Source organism: Gossypium hirsutum, chromosome A04 (genome assembly GCF_007990345.1).
Source record: "Gossypium hirsutum isolate 1008001.06 chromosome A04, Gossypium_hirsutum_v2.1, whole genome shotgun sequence".
In the NCBI taxonomy this organism is placed as follows: Eukaryota; Viridiplantae; Streptophyta; class Magnoliopsida; order Malvales; family Malvaceae; genus Gossypium; species Gossypium hirsutum.
Window position 1 is genome coordinate 40,240,703 of NC_053427.1, and position 18,328 is coordinate 40,259,030.

The window sequence follows — 18,328 nt, forward strand, 5'->3', positions numbered from 1 at the left end:
AAGGGCTAGGACATAGGTGTGTCATAGCCATATGAGAGACACGGGTCATAGACACAGACATGTGTCAGGCCATGTGAAAACCCCTGTAGGTTCGAATTTAGAATTTAATTCACACGGACGTGGGGCACGGGCGTGTCCCTAGAGGCTTAGGCAATGTGTGTCACACGGGCCATCAGCACGGCCGTGTTACGTGTGCCCTATTTGAAGGGTCATTTTTATTAAGTCAGTTTAAGGACCCGAGTTGGTTCTGAATAGTTTCCAATGAGAGTTTGAGGCTTCGTAGGCCCACATTAAAGAGTTTTAAACAAGGTTAGAAAAAGTTTTAAATTTGACCAAGTTTTGGTAACTCGAAAATAATTGTATACATGTGATTAAGTATGGTAATGCCACGTGCCCAACCCTAACCTTGGACTTGGGTAAGGGGTGTTACACCTCCCTTGGGTATGATTGTTGGAGTACTCACCCACACCGTTCTAAAACTATATTACAACTAGACCCATATGCTTGTGGCAATCAACTCATAACTCTATATTTTATTGCATTATTCACACTCTAGACGTTAGTACATCAAGAGGAGGTCAAGTTGTTGGCAGCTTTGTCGAAGAAGCAACTTCACTAGGTTAATTTTAATTTTTGCACGTTAAAGAATAATTCAGAAATTTCCGATTATAGATACAATTTTACTTTATTTCATTTATTGTTTACAAATCTTTTCTTCCTGGGTTAGCGTATGACTTGTAGTAGGGGCACACTTATTATAGCAGCCACCGATCCAAAGAGAACAATCCGAAGAAATCGTCAATAGCAATAGCAATAGACGCAAGATCCACCACCACTAGTTGCAGATAATATACCACGTGAAAATCTACTATTGAACGATGCAGACAATAATGCCTTAGGAGACCCACTAGCTCCACAGCTTCCTGCAAACATTCAGATGACCTAGAATGAAAGAACTTTATTATGATTACCAAGTCGGGACATTTTTCAATAAAATATAGGAAGGCCGAAAATTACAACTAATAATTTTGAGATTAAAATAGCTACGATTCAAATGATCCAAAACAAATCTGTAGTTTAGGGCCACTATGAAATAGGACCCTAATCAACATTTTAAAGGGTTCCTTCAACTCTGTGATACTTTTAAATATAACGAGGTCACTAATGATGATATTCATCTTCGGTTTTTCCCCTACTCCTTGATTGATAATGCTTTTTCTTAGTTAGACCAATAGGCACCAGGGTCTATCACGACATAGGATGAACTCGCTAGAAAGTTCTTACAGAAGTTTTTCCCGATTAGCAAAGCAATATAACTAAGAAGGGAGATTGTTGTTTTTAGATAGGTGGTGGGAGAACGTTTCTATAAGGTATGTGAACGACTCAAATATTTATTAAAAAATGCCCACACCACAAATTTCCTGAGTGGATACGACTGTAGGTGTTTTATAATGGGTTGGGTGCAAATGCACGATCTAGATTACACAGAGCAATAGGAGGAGCCCTTATGAATAGAACATACGAGGATGCGTACGAGATCATCGAGAATATGGCATAAACTCCTGCCAGTGGCCAATTGAACAATTCACATATGGTCAGAAACTCGATACGGTAAAAGCTATCCAAGAGGATCATAAGTATCAACAGTTAGTGGATAGGCTCAATCGTATCAAATTGACTTCTACACCATCTATGCATGGGGGAGACAAACCACTCTTCCACTATATCAACAACTCGACTAGAGAGATCACCCAAATCTGAGATAGGGGAAATTAAAGAACAGGTAATAATTTAAATCAAGTTAAAAATACTAATTATCAACCTCTTTATTTGCAGAAACCTTAGGAAATGACCATACTGCATGTGGTCAATGGCCGGATAGAATTGAGGGAGAAATGCAGTCAATGAGAACTAATGTCAAACAAGTGTAATCTGAGTGCACCAATTCAATAAGAACATTGGCTAAACTTGAGGATCAAATTATCCAATTCATGAGCATGATGGGTGACATTAAGAGACAAATTGGAACAGATATTCCCAACAACACGGTAGATAATCCATAAAGAAAAGGTAAGGAGCATGTGAAAGCAATTGCACTCCGATCAGGAAAAGTACTGAGTAGCCTAGAAACCACTACTCTGGAAATAATAGTGGAGAATAATGAAAATCCTCAAGAGGTATCCCTAGAAGCAGAAAATGAGCCATTATTAGAGGAATAATCATACCGCAACAGAGATAGAGAAGGAAGTGACTAAAGATTCTACTGGGACAAAAATTCCATTCCCTTTGGGACTAGAAGAAGAGCAAAGTTGGGATGAAGATGAATTTGTAAGTTTCCTAAACCTATTTAAAACATTGAATGTTTATCGGCCCTTAATTGAGTTAATTGAAAAAGTTCCAATGTACGCCAAGTTTTTAAAGAAGATGATAGCTAGGCATAAGAAAATTGAAAAACTCAGAGAGTTTTACTATTCCCATAGAGATAGGAAGTATTCACTTTAATAGAGCTCTATGTGATCTAGGAGCTAGTATTAATTTAATGTATCTATTGATTTTTGAAAAACTCGAGTCAAGGGATCTGAAAACTACTCAAATAACATTATAGTTGGTTGACAGGTCTTCGGTATGTCTAAACAAAGTATTGGAAGATATGTTAGTCAAGAGAAAAGTTTTATTATCCCCACATATTTTGTGGTACTTAATTTTGAAGAAGATCATGAGATACCGATCTTCTTAGGAATACCCTTTTTAGCCACTTCGAGATCCACCATTGATTTAGAAAATAATGAATTAACTATGAAAATTAATGGTGAGACTGAAAGTTTTAAATGTGGCTATCAATCAAGTGATGAAAATAAGAGGAAGTTAGGGGAACAATGTAAAAAATTATTTATTTCTAACATCCCCAAGTCAAGGGACATGCTTCCTTTTATGCATGTGGAGAGAATAAATAGATTTAAGGAAACGGACAAATGGGCACAGGTGGAACAGTGCAATGGAAGATGGACCAATACCAACAGAATAGGGAAATACTCCTCGGTGAATTGGTGACACTGTTGGATGAACTGGTAGTAAAACTTAAAAATTAGGTGAATTGCTGCTTAACTTTTGTAGATTATTGTATATGTAACTAGTCATCTAATTTATGTTTTGAATTTTATTTGATGTAGGTTCATCTCTAAACCAAAACATCCTTAAAGCTAGAAGTTCTAAGCCAGAACAGAGTCAATGTTGCAACATCTCCCCAAGGAGTCGCAACAGAGCAGACAGTTTCCTTCAGGCCTCCAATCTACAGGGTATGTCATGACATCAAACCCCGGTGTCATGACTTCGGTAATCTTCTAGGGATGTCGTGACACGGAACCCCTGTATCATGACATCACTGCAATTTTCTACAGGGTCGACCCGACCCAGTCGCGCTACTCGACGGACTAATCTTCATTTAACCCGATTTTTAACCCTTTAAAACCCTATTTTCTAACTTAAAACCATACTAACTTCTAATTAAAACACCTATTAACCCATAATACCCCAAACTTTCTCAAAATTTTTAAAATCTCTAAAATCCTAAACCCCTCATTTCTTACACATTCTATTTATTTTTCAGAACCTCTTCAACCATATTCGAGGAAACAAGGAATGGAAACATCACAGGAAAGCAAGGAATTCAAATGAACTTTGACTAAAGTCTAAGGGTTCCTAAATTCAACCTTTCACTATTCCATTGAATTATTTGCTTAGTATTGTATTAGAATATCATGCCTTCGAGAGAAATTAGAAGAATTAATAATTCGAACCATCGACAGATCCAAACCCCCTTTAATTTTGCAAATCTAGATATTGGGAAATATTTTATGGAACTTCTAGGAAAAACCTTTATCCAAGAGAGGGAATTTGATTCGTTAATGGTTATGTGTAAGGACAAATGAACTTTAGTTAGATATCATAGATGGGAACATTTTTGGACAATCCCAAAAGAGAATGTCGTGGTCTCCATTGTTCAAGAATTTTATGCGTCTTTACGGGACCATGAGTCTAGAAATACTAAAGTTCGTATGTCAGATATGGTACTTGTGCTGAGGAAAGAAGTGCGAGTAACCCCTTAAATCATTTGCGACTTTTGTAATGTTTCATATTTGAGAATGATTTTGTTAATGAAATCTGTAACACCCCTATCCCGTATCCGTCGTCGGAATAGGTAAAGGGGCATTACCGGACTTGAAACTCATATCAGAACAGTAAAAATTTTAATTTTTTTTAGAACATTCCTTTGGATAAATACTAAAGATAGTCAGGGATACAATTTGAACTTCTATAAGTACACATTCGAAAGATGCCATTTTCGCATGGCTTATATACATTAACCAAAATATTCTTCAGCCACTGGTCTATTCTTTACATGCCATAAAATAACTCAAAACATAACAGTAACAAGCAGTGGATAGTGATAGTGTGACTAGTTGCTGACGATCCCTGAGCCTGTAGCTTCCGAATGAGATCTATAAAACAGAGGAAACAAAGTAAACGGAGTAAGCATTACAATGCTTAGTAAGTTTTAAGCAGTTTCAACAGATAACAATCAAATTATAACATAGTTGTTCGTATTTTTATTTCACTCTTCCTTCGGGCATACCATCCCTTTACCGAATATGCACATCTCATCATATATAATAGGCAGATAACTTTCACATAAAAGTGAGCTCATGTGACATAGATATATTGTATAATTTCACATAACCCCTCACACTGATCCGATGTCACATAATCATAGGAATAGTCTCATAGATTGCTCACGTATGCGTCACATAACTACCTTATGATTTAGTTCAAATCAAGCTCACATATAAACTTGGAGTACATACCTGTTTAACCTTTCGCATTGAATATATTTATAAGCAATTCTTATTGCGAAGTCTTATAGCTTTAACCTCTACTCGGATTATCGGCAAGACCTTTAGCTCAGATGAAATCTCCACACGAAGTCAGCGGGTCTTAACCCAGACATAGTCACCACATATGGTCATCTGGTCTTTAATCCCAGGTTTACATCATAGAGTTTCATGCATATTTATTCACATGTTACAATATTCACATCGACTATCATATTTGTAATTCATTTACCTCATATCCATCTCATACACATTTCGCATTAGCCATTCGGCTTCGCCACATACATACACTTCCACGTTCATCACATTGGCCATTCTACCTTATCACATATATGCATGTTCACATTCATCACATTGGCCATTCGGCCTTATCACATATTTGCATGTTCACATTCATCACATTGACCATTCGGCCTTATCACATATTTGCATGTTCACATTCATCACATTGGCCATTCGGCCTTATCACACATATGCATGTTCACATTCATCTCATAGAATCCTAAATCAAAATATAAATTTTCATGTATTCACATCACAATTATCCAAATATACTTCACATACCATATATACTTTCACGTATACACTTTGCCTTGGCTGAATCTACATCTATCATTTTCCAATGAAAAATTTCAATTTCATGCCATACTATCATTTCATATTCGAATACTTGTAAACTTACAATTTCACAAATTTTAACATCAAAGATCCATCTAACACTCATATATCATTTTACAATATCACAATTTAGAATTCACGTATGGGTTTAATCAATAGCTTATGAGCAGCTAAAACAAGTTTTATCCATGTTTACAACATAACCACAAATTCTCTACGAGCTGTTTTTCCTGAGCAACAGTCATTAAATTATTTGTAACTGGGGCTACGAAATTCCAAATTATGTACCGTTAATTTTCCATGAAAATAGACTCATATATCCTCTATCCACAAAATTTTCAGAATTTTTGGTTTGGTTAATCAATACCATATTTTTCTTAAAGTTTTCCCCTGTTTCACTGTTGGACTAATCTGACCACTCTTCACTACGAATCAAATTTCTCATTGTACAGAATTCAAAATGTGTTCTATTTGATTTCATTTGAAACGATACTCATTAAGGAGTCTAAGCATATAAATTTTATCTTATAACCATTTGTGTACAAATTATAATGATTTTCTAAAAACAGAACAGGGGATTTCGGAGTCATTCCGACACTGTCTCACACAACTTTAAATATCTCTTTATAGGAAATTTCTTTCCTCACACGGTCTCTTTTACAAGAAACTAGACTAATTAAGCTTTGATTAAATATTTTATTCAGCCTATAATTCCACACCAACAATTTATGGTGATTTTCTAAAACCACGTTACTGCTGCTGTCCTAAGCAAATTATTACAATTTGCTCTTAAATTTCCAAGTCCAAACACTTATGAACTTACCATTTGAGTTTAAAACATATCATGGCCACATCATATCTTATTAAATCAACTCATTATGTCCTATTATGATCGAATTTACTCAACATTTAATTACTTAAAACTTACAAAGGAATCAAACTCAAATACTTAAGAACTTACCTCGGAAATTGCCGAACGATTACAAATCGACTATTCGGTTAGGTAGCTTTTTCTCTTTTCCGAATTAGACTCCCTAAGCTCTTGAGCTTGAATAAACAAATTTAATCTATTACAAACCAATTATACAAACTCATGGCCCAATATAACAAGAAGACTACTAGATTCTACTAGCCACTCATTGCTCTATTACTAACCTTACTTAATTATAAACGCATTCGGCAATTTGATAATTAAGTTAATATCATGGTATCATAACTCAACATTTATCAATATATCATTAACAAAATATGCTCATGTCAAATTTACTCCCAATCACATCTCAAAATTCAGCAAGCTTAGAACTCATTTAATAATTAAATTCGGTAGTTTAATCACTTTGCTAACTACTTATACATATAATTCAATGATTTTTTTTACATCATCTTACAATCACCATTATTCAGGACTTTGAGATTTCCACAAATGTTCATCTAATGCCTCTAGGCCGAATGTAATATTGCATCCAAATTCACATAGTTTTTTTTGTTATATCTAATTCTAATGTACATAATCATAATTCAATTCAACATTATAAACCATTATCACCCATTTAGCCGATTATAGGGAATTAAATATAATATCTCTAGGATATACTCTACATGGCCGAATATACCACATTAATTTTTAACATTACCCATGTAATTACCTATAGGTTCTTATACCTTAAATTCACACATTTAACCTTTTAATGCCTATTGATCATTCCTTTGGTCTTAACCTAAATGACAGCTCTCATTCTCCATATTTCAACCGAATTTTTCATAGCATCAAGACTAAAATTTTTTTATTTTTGCACCTTGAACTTCATACATTTATAACTTTCATAACTCATTTGGCCTTATCAAGAACCATTTAACATGCAAGGAAAATAATCATAGAGGAAGAAATTTACATTCTAAATAGACTCAATCTTTGACCGAATGTACAAGGTGCCTCTAAGCCACTCATCCAAAAATCTTTACCCCATTCTAGTCATTCCCCCATTGTTCCATACAACATGAAAATAACCCCTAATTCCAACACTTAATCATTCGGCATATTGCTCAAATCACCATAAGAAATCTCAACTTTCTTGAGATTACCAAGAGTGCATCCACAATTTAACTTAGCATATTATAAAGCCAAATCAACAAATTCAAAGCTTACCTCCTAATAGCTAAAGATGAATGCCGAATTGCTCTAGGTAAGTTTTCCCTTCTTTTTCATCCTTGTTTCGGCTTGAGAGAGGTATGAGAAGAAGATGAACACCATCCTCTTTCTTCTCATTTATTTGATTCCTTTTATTACAATTATTAAATCATTTGTTAATACAAAATTATTTTAATTTTGAATTAGTGGAGCATATTCTTTCCTTGGCCGGCCACTATGTTTATCATGGGTAAATTGACATGCAAAACCACTCTTTTCAATGCATGTACTATTAGACCATTGTAAGATTAACCTCTCACTTTCCAACAATGTTTCATATAAGTCCATTTTAATAAATTCACATAAAAATGATCAAATTAATGCATGAAACTTTCACACATGCATTTACTCACATCATAAACACAGAATATAACTTTTAATTATTTATAAGACTCGGTTTCGTGGTCCCGAAACCACTTTCCGACTAGAGTCAATTTAGGGCTGTCACAAAATCGATCGAGAATACTTCTGAGATATAGATATGGACAATATTATAAACTTCTTGACTGAAGGTAACGGTGAATGGAAATATCGGGTAGGTACCAATATCCCAGTATCCTCCCATCAAGCAATTATGTTTCTTGAGGCTAAAATATGGGTCCAATTTGTATGCACAAACCTACTTTAAATGTTTCTAACATCAATACTTTTAGAGTTGTGTTACTCTATGCTATTTTGTAGAAAAAGCATGTATCGGTAAATGGATTCATTAGAACATGAGGAGATGCATTGGTAGCCAGAAGGTGGGAGTCTTCTTTCCCCACCTAGTAATGATATTATGCAAAAAGGCAGGTTTACCTATGACATCCACTGAGCAGTCGCTAAAACTGTCCAAAATTATTATTGGTGACACCTTGTTACAACAGTACATAGAATTGTGAGCCAAACAAATAGAGGATTGGAACAAGCAATGGCTACACTGGCTCCATCACAAAGGTTGACACGAGTTCAACAAGATGTCAGTGAAAGTAGTCATCCAAAGCTTGATAGATGATATAGTAGATGCAAGAGTCAATACCAATATTCCAAGAATTTGCAAGGAAAAATAACATTTGGGTCCCCAATTACACACCAGACATGTTTGGGTAAACAGATATAGAACAGAAGAAGAAGTGCATGAAGGCAAGGATGAAGGAGAAAATGAGGAGAATGATGGGAGTGAGGAGATGGATGAGAAGGACGATTGAATTATTTTAATTTTATAAATACTTGTATAAATTATTGGTTGATTTTAATTTAGACTTTGTAGGTGTAGGATTAATAAGAAGAATTTTTTTTTTGTTGCACCTTGTTAAATTTTCTATGTAGGAACCCAACATGAAAGAGACACAAACAATTCAAGATAACACGATCAAAAGAGGAATCACCCACCATTAGCAATTGGAGTGACCACGATCAATTGGGTAACTTCCTTCCTTGTCTATTTATGGGCTACACATTGAGGATAATGTGTCAACTAAAGTGTGGGGGTAACATAGAAAATTTGCCTAAATTTTTTTACATTTTGTTTGATTTTTTTTCTTTTCTTTTATATGCTTGACCTTGTAGAAATACAAGTGATTAGTTAGGAGCATGTACATAGGTTGCTTGTGTTTATGAATAAATTTGCCATGATGATAGGTGATTTTAAACTTTTGATTATTATGCAACTAAGTTCTATATGTTACACTATAAATTGGTATTAAGCAATCAATTGTACCAAGTGATCTAGAAAATACAAGGAAACGAGCATGTTAGTAAAAATAATAAATAGTTGAATTTGTATTTTTTTTGGTTTATTAAATTTGTGCATGTTGGAATATTTTGTAACGCCCAGTACCCGAGACCGTTGCCGGAGTCGAACACGAGGTGTTAACGGACTTAATTCGTTTACTTACACAGTTCATTTTTTTTAATTTCCAGACAAGCTGGCTAACTGCATCACGGTCACTTTAAAAATCATATCTCGAGTTCCGAAGCTCGAAAACTCATTCCGTAAATTTTTCCTGAAACTAGGCTCATACATCTATCTTCAAATTTTTTTCTAGAATTTTTGGTCGGGCCAATTAATACAGTTTATTAGTTAAAGTCCCCCCCTGTTTCAGGGTTCGACTACTCTGACCTTCATGCATTACGACTTAGATATCTCCCTGTACAGGGCTTCAATACTTATGTCGTTTGTTTCTAAAGAAACTAGACTCGAAAAGTAATCTGTACATATAGTGCATGACTTCTAATTATCTCTGGTCAATTTATAGTGAATTTCCAAAGTCAGAACAGGGGATCCAGAAATTGCTCTGGCACTTTTTCACGAAAATTTAAACATCTCATAAAATACGGCTCATATGATCGTTTCGTTACTTTCATATGAAAATAGATTCATCAAGGTTCAATTTCATAATTTATTCACTATTTAATTCCATTCCTACTATTTGTATTGAGTTTTCAAATCCACACACTGCTGCTGTCAGCATCTATTTTTAAGGTAAACTTTACCTATTTCATGGTTTTCCATGGATCCACTAGAATTTGTCATACATAGAACCAAAATGATCGTGATTAACCATCCCAATGGCTAATCGTTACCAAACATTTCCATACCACTCAATGAACAACATACAAAATGATTATAATGCTATGCTCAAAATATATATAAGCCATTTTCGCATGGCCATCCAAATATATACATTACCAAAGTACTTGACTAACAACAAAGGGCAATCCTATACATGCCATTATCAGAGTTCAACTAAAAGAGTACCAAAAAGGGTTTGATAGTGTGGGCGACTTTGACTTTGACACTCCCGAGTCCGATAGCTGACGAACCAAAATCTATAAAACAGAGAATCAAAGAAACGGAATAAGCATTTAATGCTTAGTAAGTTTTGAGTAATGAAATTAGTTTCGACTAAAGTATAACATTCATATGGCTAAATGAATAACTTCATATATGCACATTCACATAATCATACTTACTTCACGCTTCAACCAATATTTTCATGCACAGGGTATCAAACCTAACTAAAGGCCGGAAGTTCATTAATCAATTGAACGAATACTATTTAAAACAAATCGATTTTTTCGATGCATATACGAAACATACCTTATCGTTTGGATTTTATGAGCATATTAATTGAAATTATTACAGGAAGATCACTCACTCCCAAACCCAAGTATCTTCGGGATTTAGCCGGATATAACAACTCGCACAAATGCCTTCGGGTCTTAGCCCGGATATAGTCACTAGCATAAATGCCTTCGGGACTTAGCCCGGATATAGTCGCTAGCACAAATGCCTTCGGGTCTTAGCCCGGATATAGCAACTCGCACAAATGCCTTCGAATCTTAGTCCGGATATAGTCACTAGCACAAAAGCCTTCCGGACTTAGCCCGGATATCATTCGAATAACCATGCACATATATCAATAAATCATGACACATCCATATTTCATTTTCATTACTAAAGCTCAAACACAAGACACTTATCACACTTACCGATTTCGGCTCAATAGCCACATACAAAGAGCGTGATTTTGATTGGCTTTATAACATGATCTCTATACACATTCGGCTACCCGTCATAGGCATAAACTAATCACCTCAATATATAATTCAAGTAGAATCATTATATCACTGTTTATTTGTTATGCTTGTATGTCATGACTTAATCAAATCATAAACTAAGTTTCATTACTCGACGACTTACCTCGATGTTGTCGAATGATTTCAACGGCTATTCGATCACTTTTTCCTTTCCCTTATCCAACTTTGATCCTCCAAGCTCTTGAGCTTAAGTTCAACAAATTTTAACTAGTCATTAATCGACTATTCAAGCATTACTTTCAGAATATAATACATATGGATTCGACTTTCACACATATAGTTTATAGTAAGCTTTATAAAAATCAATAATTAATTCATCAGCAAATTTTCATTAATGTTTACAATATAATTACAATTTCCTTATAAGCTGACTTCCTGAACAACAATCACTAAAGTTTTTATAACTGGAGCTAAGAAACTCCAAATCAATTGCCGTAAATTTTTCTTGATAGAAGACTCATTTATCTATTATCCATAAAATTTTCAAAATTTTTAGTTTAGCCCAACAATACCAGATTTTTCTTAAATCTCACCTTGTTTCATTGTTTGACTAAACTGAATACTCTTCACTACGAATCAGATTTCTCATTGTACAGAATTCAAAATATGTTCTCATTTATTTTATTTGAAACTAGACTCATTAAGGAGTCTAAGCATATAAATTTTATCTTAGGGCCATTTTTGTACAATTTATACTGATTTTATAAAAACAGAACAAGGAATCTAGTAGTCATTTTGACTCAGCCCCACAATACTTCAAATATCTCAAGATCGGTAACTCTTTTGTTTTTATGGTTTCTTTTCTAAGAAACTAGACTCTGCAAGCTTTAATGACATAATTCATTCAGCCTCTAACTCAACTCCTACAATTTATGACGATTTTCCAAAATCACCTTAATAGCTAGCTTAGCAAACCTTAATTTAACATATAATTGTTCATAACACAATTAAAGCATCCTCTCCATTCCTTCAATTCAAAGCACATACATTGCCCAATAATATCCAAAATCATATCCTCTCCATCTAACTACCAATTTTTTTCATCCAAATAACATGAACAACAACCATATTTCTCTTCTACTTCCTACCATGGCCGAATGCTCAAGACACCCTACCATTTCAAGTTTGGTCATGGGTTAAGCAAAGAGCTTAATGACTAACTCAAAAAAAATGCTAGAAATCCAAGAATCATCCTTGAACTTACCTTGATTTAGCTAACCACCATAGCTGAATTTTTTCCAAGCTTTTTCTTTTCTAGTCATGGCAATGAGGAGCAAAGATGACAACTTTGGTTTCTCCTCCCATTACCACACGTTTTATTATTCTTAATTCCTTATTTTATTTTGTAAACTAATAATGCTAATAGAAAATACATATTATCATTCATGACCCATACCATGGCCGGCCACTAGCTATTATAAATGGAAATTTGACATGCAAACCCCTCATTTATATAACATGCATTAATAGGTCCTTATAGATTAACCTATCACCTTTTAAAAGTGCCACACATAAGTCCTATTAATTAAATTCACATGCAATCGACTAAATCGAAGCTTAAAACTTTCACACATTCATATTCACATATTTTAGACAATAAATATCATATTCAAATACTTCGGTGACTCGGTTTAGCGGTCTCGAAACCACTTTCCGACTAGGGTCAATTTAGGGCTGTCACAACTCTCCCCCACTTAAGAAATTTTCGTCCCCGAAAATCTTACTGGTAAATAGGTTTGGGTATCGTTCTTTCATAGAGTTCTTGGTTTGCCAAGTAGCTTCTTCGATCCCGTGTTTGAGCCATAACACCTTTACTAACGGAACCCTTTTGTTTCGCAACTCTTTCACTCCATGAGCTAGGATACGAATCGGTTCTTCTTCATAACTCATATCGGCTTGAATTTCAACCTCAAAGGGATTTATTATGTGCGAAGGGTCGGATCTGTAACGTCGAAGCATCGAAACATGAAAAACGTTGTGAATCTTCTCAAGGTCAGGGGGTAAAATCAATCTATATGCCACTGGGCCAACTCGTTCGGATATTTCATTCAGCCCTATGAACCTCGGACTCAGTTTGCCCTTACGGCCAAATCCGAGTATCTTTTTCCAAGGCGAAACTTTAAGAAACACTTTATCTCCCACTTGATACTCAATGTCTTTTCGTTTCAAATCCGCGTACGACTTCTGACGATCTGATGCTGCCTTCAGACTTTCACGAATTATTTTTACTTTCTGCTCAGCATCTTTAATCAAATCAACTCCGAAAATTTTACTTTCACCGAGCTCAGTCCAAAACAATGGTGTACGGCATTTACGACCGTACAAAGCCTTGTAAGGTGCCATCTTAATACTTGATTGAAAACTATTGTTGTAAGCGAATTCAATCAAAGGTAAATACCGTTCCCATGAACCACTAAACTCAAGGATGCAACATCTCAACATATCCTCGAGTATCTGAATTATCCGCTCGGATTGACCATCGGTTTGGGGAAGAAAAGCGGTGCTAAAATGCAACTTGGTACCCAAAGCTTCGTGCAATTTCTTCCAAAACCGCGAGGTGAATCTCGGATCTCTATCCGGCACAATAGAAATGGGTACCCCGTGTAATCTCACAATCTGAGAAACATACAATTCAGCTAGTTTATCCAGTGAATAATCCGTACGTACGGGAATAAAATGAGCTGACGTAGTCCGTCTATCAACAACAACCCAAATCGCATCTTTCTTAGTTGCCGACAATGGCAACCCAGATACAAAATCCATCGTGACTCGATCCTATTTCCATTCAGGTATCATGATCGGCTGAAGTAAACCTGTAGGCACTTGATGTTCTGCTTTCACCTGTTGACATATTAAACACTTCGAAACAAAATCGAAAATGTCTCGTTTCATGCCATGCCACCAAAACTGACGTCTCAGGTCGTTGTACATTTTCGTACTCCCCGGGTGAATTGACATCCGGCTACAATGAGCTTCGTTCAGAATCGTCGAAATAAGTTCTGAATTTCTTGGGACACACAAACGACTTCTGAACCTCAAACAATCGTCATCGTCAATTTGAAACTCTGATTCCATGTTCGAAACACATTCAGCCCGTTTTGTATCCAATTCATCATCGACTTTCTGAGCTTCACGAATTTGATGAATCAACAATGGTTTGGCCTTTAATTCTGCTACTAACACATTGTCGGATAGAACAGACAAGTGTACATTCATCGCTCGTAAAGCAAATAGTGATTTACGACTTAAAGCATCCGCAACCACATTAGCCTTTCCCGGGTGATAGTCAATGACAAGCTCATAATCTTTTAACAACTCGAGCCAACGTCTTTGTCGCAGATTCAAGTCTCTTTGAGTCATCAAATATTTGAGACTTTTGTGATCCGAATATACATGGCACTTCTCACCAAATAAGTAATGTCGCCATATTTTCAAAGCGAATACGATGGCAGCTAGTTCGAGATCATGGGTTGGATAATTTTTCTCATGTGGCTTCAATTGTCTCGACGCATAAGCTACAACTCAACCTTCTTGCATCAATACACAACCCAACCCAAGTAAGGATGCGTCACTGTAAATGACAAACTCTTTGCCTGATTCAGGCTGCACTAGCACTGGAGCTTCAGTCAAGTAAGTTTTTAGTTGATCAAAACTTTTCTGACATTTTTCTGACCATTTGAACTTAACATCTTTCTGAAGTAGCTTCGTCATTGGTGTGGCTATCATCGAGAAACCCTTTACAAACCATCTGTAGTAACCGACAAGTCCCAAAAAGCTCCGAACCTCAGTAATATTTCTCGGGGGCTTCTAGTTAAGTATGGCTGAAATTTTGCTCGGATCAACTCGAATACCCGATGCGGATAACACATGACCCAAGAAGCTCACCTCTCTTAACCAGAACTCACACTTACTGAACTTAGCATATAACTGCTTATCTCGTAAAATCTGCAACACTAATCTCAGGTGCTCAGCATGCTCAGTTTCATCTGTTGAATAGACCAAGATGTCATCAATAAACACAACTACAAACCGGTCCAAATACTGTTTGAAGACCCGATTCATCAGATCCATAAATACCGCAGGGGCATTAGTGAGTCCAAATGGCATCACTAAGAACTCATGTGACCGTACCTCGTTCTGAAAGCAGTTTTGGGTATATCCGAATCTCGAATTCGTAACTGGTAATAACCTGATCTCAAATCTATCTTTCAAAACACTGAGGCTCCCCTTAGTTGGTCGAACAAATCATCAATACGCGGTAACGGATATTTATTCTTTATTGTCACTTTATTCAGCTGACGATAGTCGATGCACAATCTCATGGTTCCGTCCTTCTTTTTCACAAACAATACTGGTGCACCCTAAGGTGAGAAACTTGGTCGAGCGAAACCTCTATCCGTCAACTCTTGCAATTGAGCTTTCAATTCCTTTAATTCCGTTGGTGCCATACGATACGGAGCTATCGAAATTGGAGTGGTACCAGGTACAAGTTCGATGCCAAACTCTACCTCCCGAACAGGTGGTAATCCTGGTAACTCTTCGGGGAAAACATCCGGATATTCATAAACCACTGGTACCGATTCAAGTTTCTTTCCTGACTCTTTATTATCAAGTACGTATGCAAGATACGCTTCACACCTCTTTCTCACATATTTTTGGGCTAACATCGAGGATATTATTATTGGCGATCCATTCAAAACAGTAGACTCAACTCGGATTATCTCATTATTTGCACACCTCAAATCAATAGTCTTACTTTTGCAATTCACAACTGCATCATGTACGGTCAACCAATCCAGACCGAGAGTAACATCAAATTCATCAAACGGTAAAAGCATCAAATCGGCTGAAAAACAGGAACCTCGAATTACTAGGGGACATTTCTTACACACTTTGTCAACAAGTACATAACGACCCAAGGGATTCGACAATCTAATAACGAACTCAGTAGACTCAACAGGTAAAGTCTTACTGGATGCTAAGGTTTCAAATATATAAGAATGAGTAGAACCAGGGTCAATCAAAGCAATCACATTAGTATCAAAGAGAGTAAAAGTACCGGTAATAACATCTGGCGAGGAAGCATCCTCGCGTGCGCGTATAGCATAAGCTCTAGCAGGAGCACGAGCCTCAGATCTGGTTGTAGCATCTCTAGATCCTCTCTGACCACCACTAGCATTGCCCGTATTTCTAGATGGTCTACCCCGAGCAGTAGTAGCACCCGGTTTCCCACTCTGATTTACATTCTGTTCAGACAATCTCGGGCAATCTTTAATAAAGTGGTCAGTTGATCCGCACTTGTAACAGGAGCGGTCATGGAATCTACAACTCCTCGAATGCCATTTACCACAATACTGACACTCCGTTCTGTCTCGACGATCATTTCCAACACTGGCGACCGAAGTGACTCGTGCACTCACAGGGGGTCGATCACGATCTCGTCTAGAAAAGCCCAAAGTGTATCTAGATCGGCCTAAACCATCTCTAAATTTCTTCGATAACTGTTGAAAGGGATTCCCTGAAGATCTCTTACGAAACTCCTTTGCTCCCATATCAGCTTTTCTTTTCTCCTTACTGAGCTCCTCGGCTTTGCAAGCTCGCTCGACAAGTACCACAAATTCTCAGATTTCTAAAATGCCAACATACAGCTTTATATCATCGTTCAGTCCATCTTCGAAACGTTTACACATCACAGCTTCTGAAGAAATGCATTCTCGAGCGGACTGGCTAAGCCTTACAAACTTTCGTTCAAAGTCGGTAACCGACATGGAACCTTGTTTAAGTTCAAGAAATTCCTTCCGTTTTTGATCAATGAATCTCTAACTGATATACTTTTTTCAAAACTCGGTTTGGAAAAACTCCCAAGTTACTTACTCTCTGGGCACAACAGAAATCAACGTATTCCACCAATAGTAGGCAGAATCACGTAGCAAGGAGATAGTACACTTTAGGCATTCATCGGGTGTGCAAGATAGTTCGTCAAGTACCCGAATAGTGTTGTCCAACCAAAATTCAGCTTGCTCGGCATCGTCGCTGTCTGTAGCTTTAAATTCAATTACCCCATGTTTTCGAATTCTGTCAACTGGGGGCTTATTTGACCTTACTTGGTCAGTTACTGGAGGTATTACAGGTGCGGGGGTTGTATTAGTCGGGAATGGGGGTTGTGGAACAGCTATATTAGTTCGAATGTGTTGGTTGAACCAATCATTCATCACGCTATAAAAAGCTAGTCTAGCTTCATCATTCTGATTACTAGCAATAGGTTGAGAGTCCGCCGGCGCTGTCCCTTGTGCGGGAGCAGGCGCTACACTCTCAAGATCATCAGCTACTGCTCGGTTGGGATCGGGATCCATTTCTATAAGTAAACACATTTTTAACTGTCAGAAATCACCATACTATCAAATAATCACATAATGACATGTATAGCTAGACCCGAACGTATTACGGTAGTCCTAGAATCGACTAAACCGTAGCTCTGATACCAATAAAATTGTAACGCCCCGTACCCGAGACCGTTTCCGGAGTCGAACACGAGGTGTTAACGGGCTTAATTCGTTAACTTACACAGTTCATTTTTTTTAATTTCCAGACAAGCTGACTAACTGCATCACGGTCACTTTAAAAATCATATCTCGAGTTCTGAAGCTCGAAAACTGATTCTGTAAATTTTTCCTGAAACTAGACTCATACATCTATCTTCAAATATTTTTCTAGAATTTTTGGTTGGGCCAATTAATACAGTTTATTAGTTAAAGTTCCCCCCTGTTTCAGGGTTCGACTACTCTGACCTTCATGCATTACGACTTAGATATCTCCCTGTACAGGGCTTCAATACTTATGCCATTTCTTTCTAAAGAAACTAGACTCGAAAAGGAATCTGTACATATAGGGCATGACTTCTAATTATCTCTGGTTAATTTATAGTGAATTCCCAAAGTCAGAACAGGGGATCCAGAAATCGCTCTGGCCCTTTTTCACGAAAATTTAAACATCTCATAAAATACGGCTCATATGATCATTTCTTTACTTTCATATGAAAATAGATTCATCA

At 36.5% G+C, this 18,328-nt stretch overlaps 1 non-coding gene across 1 annotated transcript; it reads right to left on the reverse strand.

Annotated features, from left to right (window-relative positions):
• Positions 1-1,314: 1,314 nt before the first annotated feature.
• LOC121228695 (small nucleolar RNA R71) lies at positions 1,315-1,419 on the reverse strand. Its single transcript, XR_005926270.1, has one exon. It is a non-coding gene; the product is annotated as a small nucleolar RNA R71 (small nucleolar RNA).
• Positions 1,420-18,328: the final 16,909 nt, after the last annotated feature.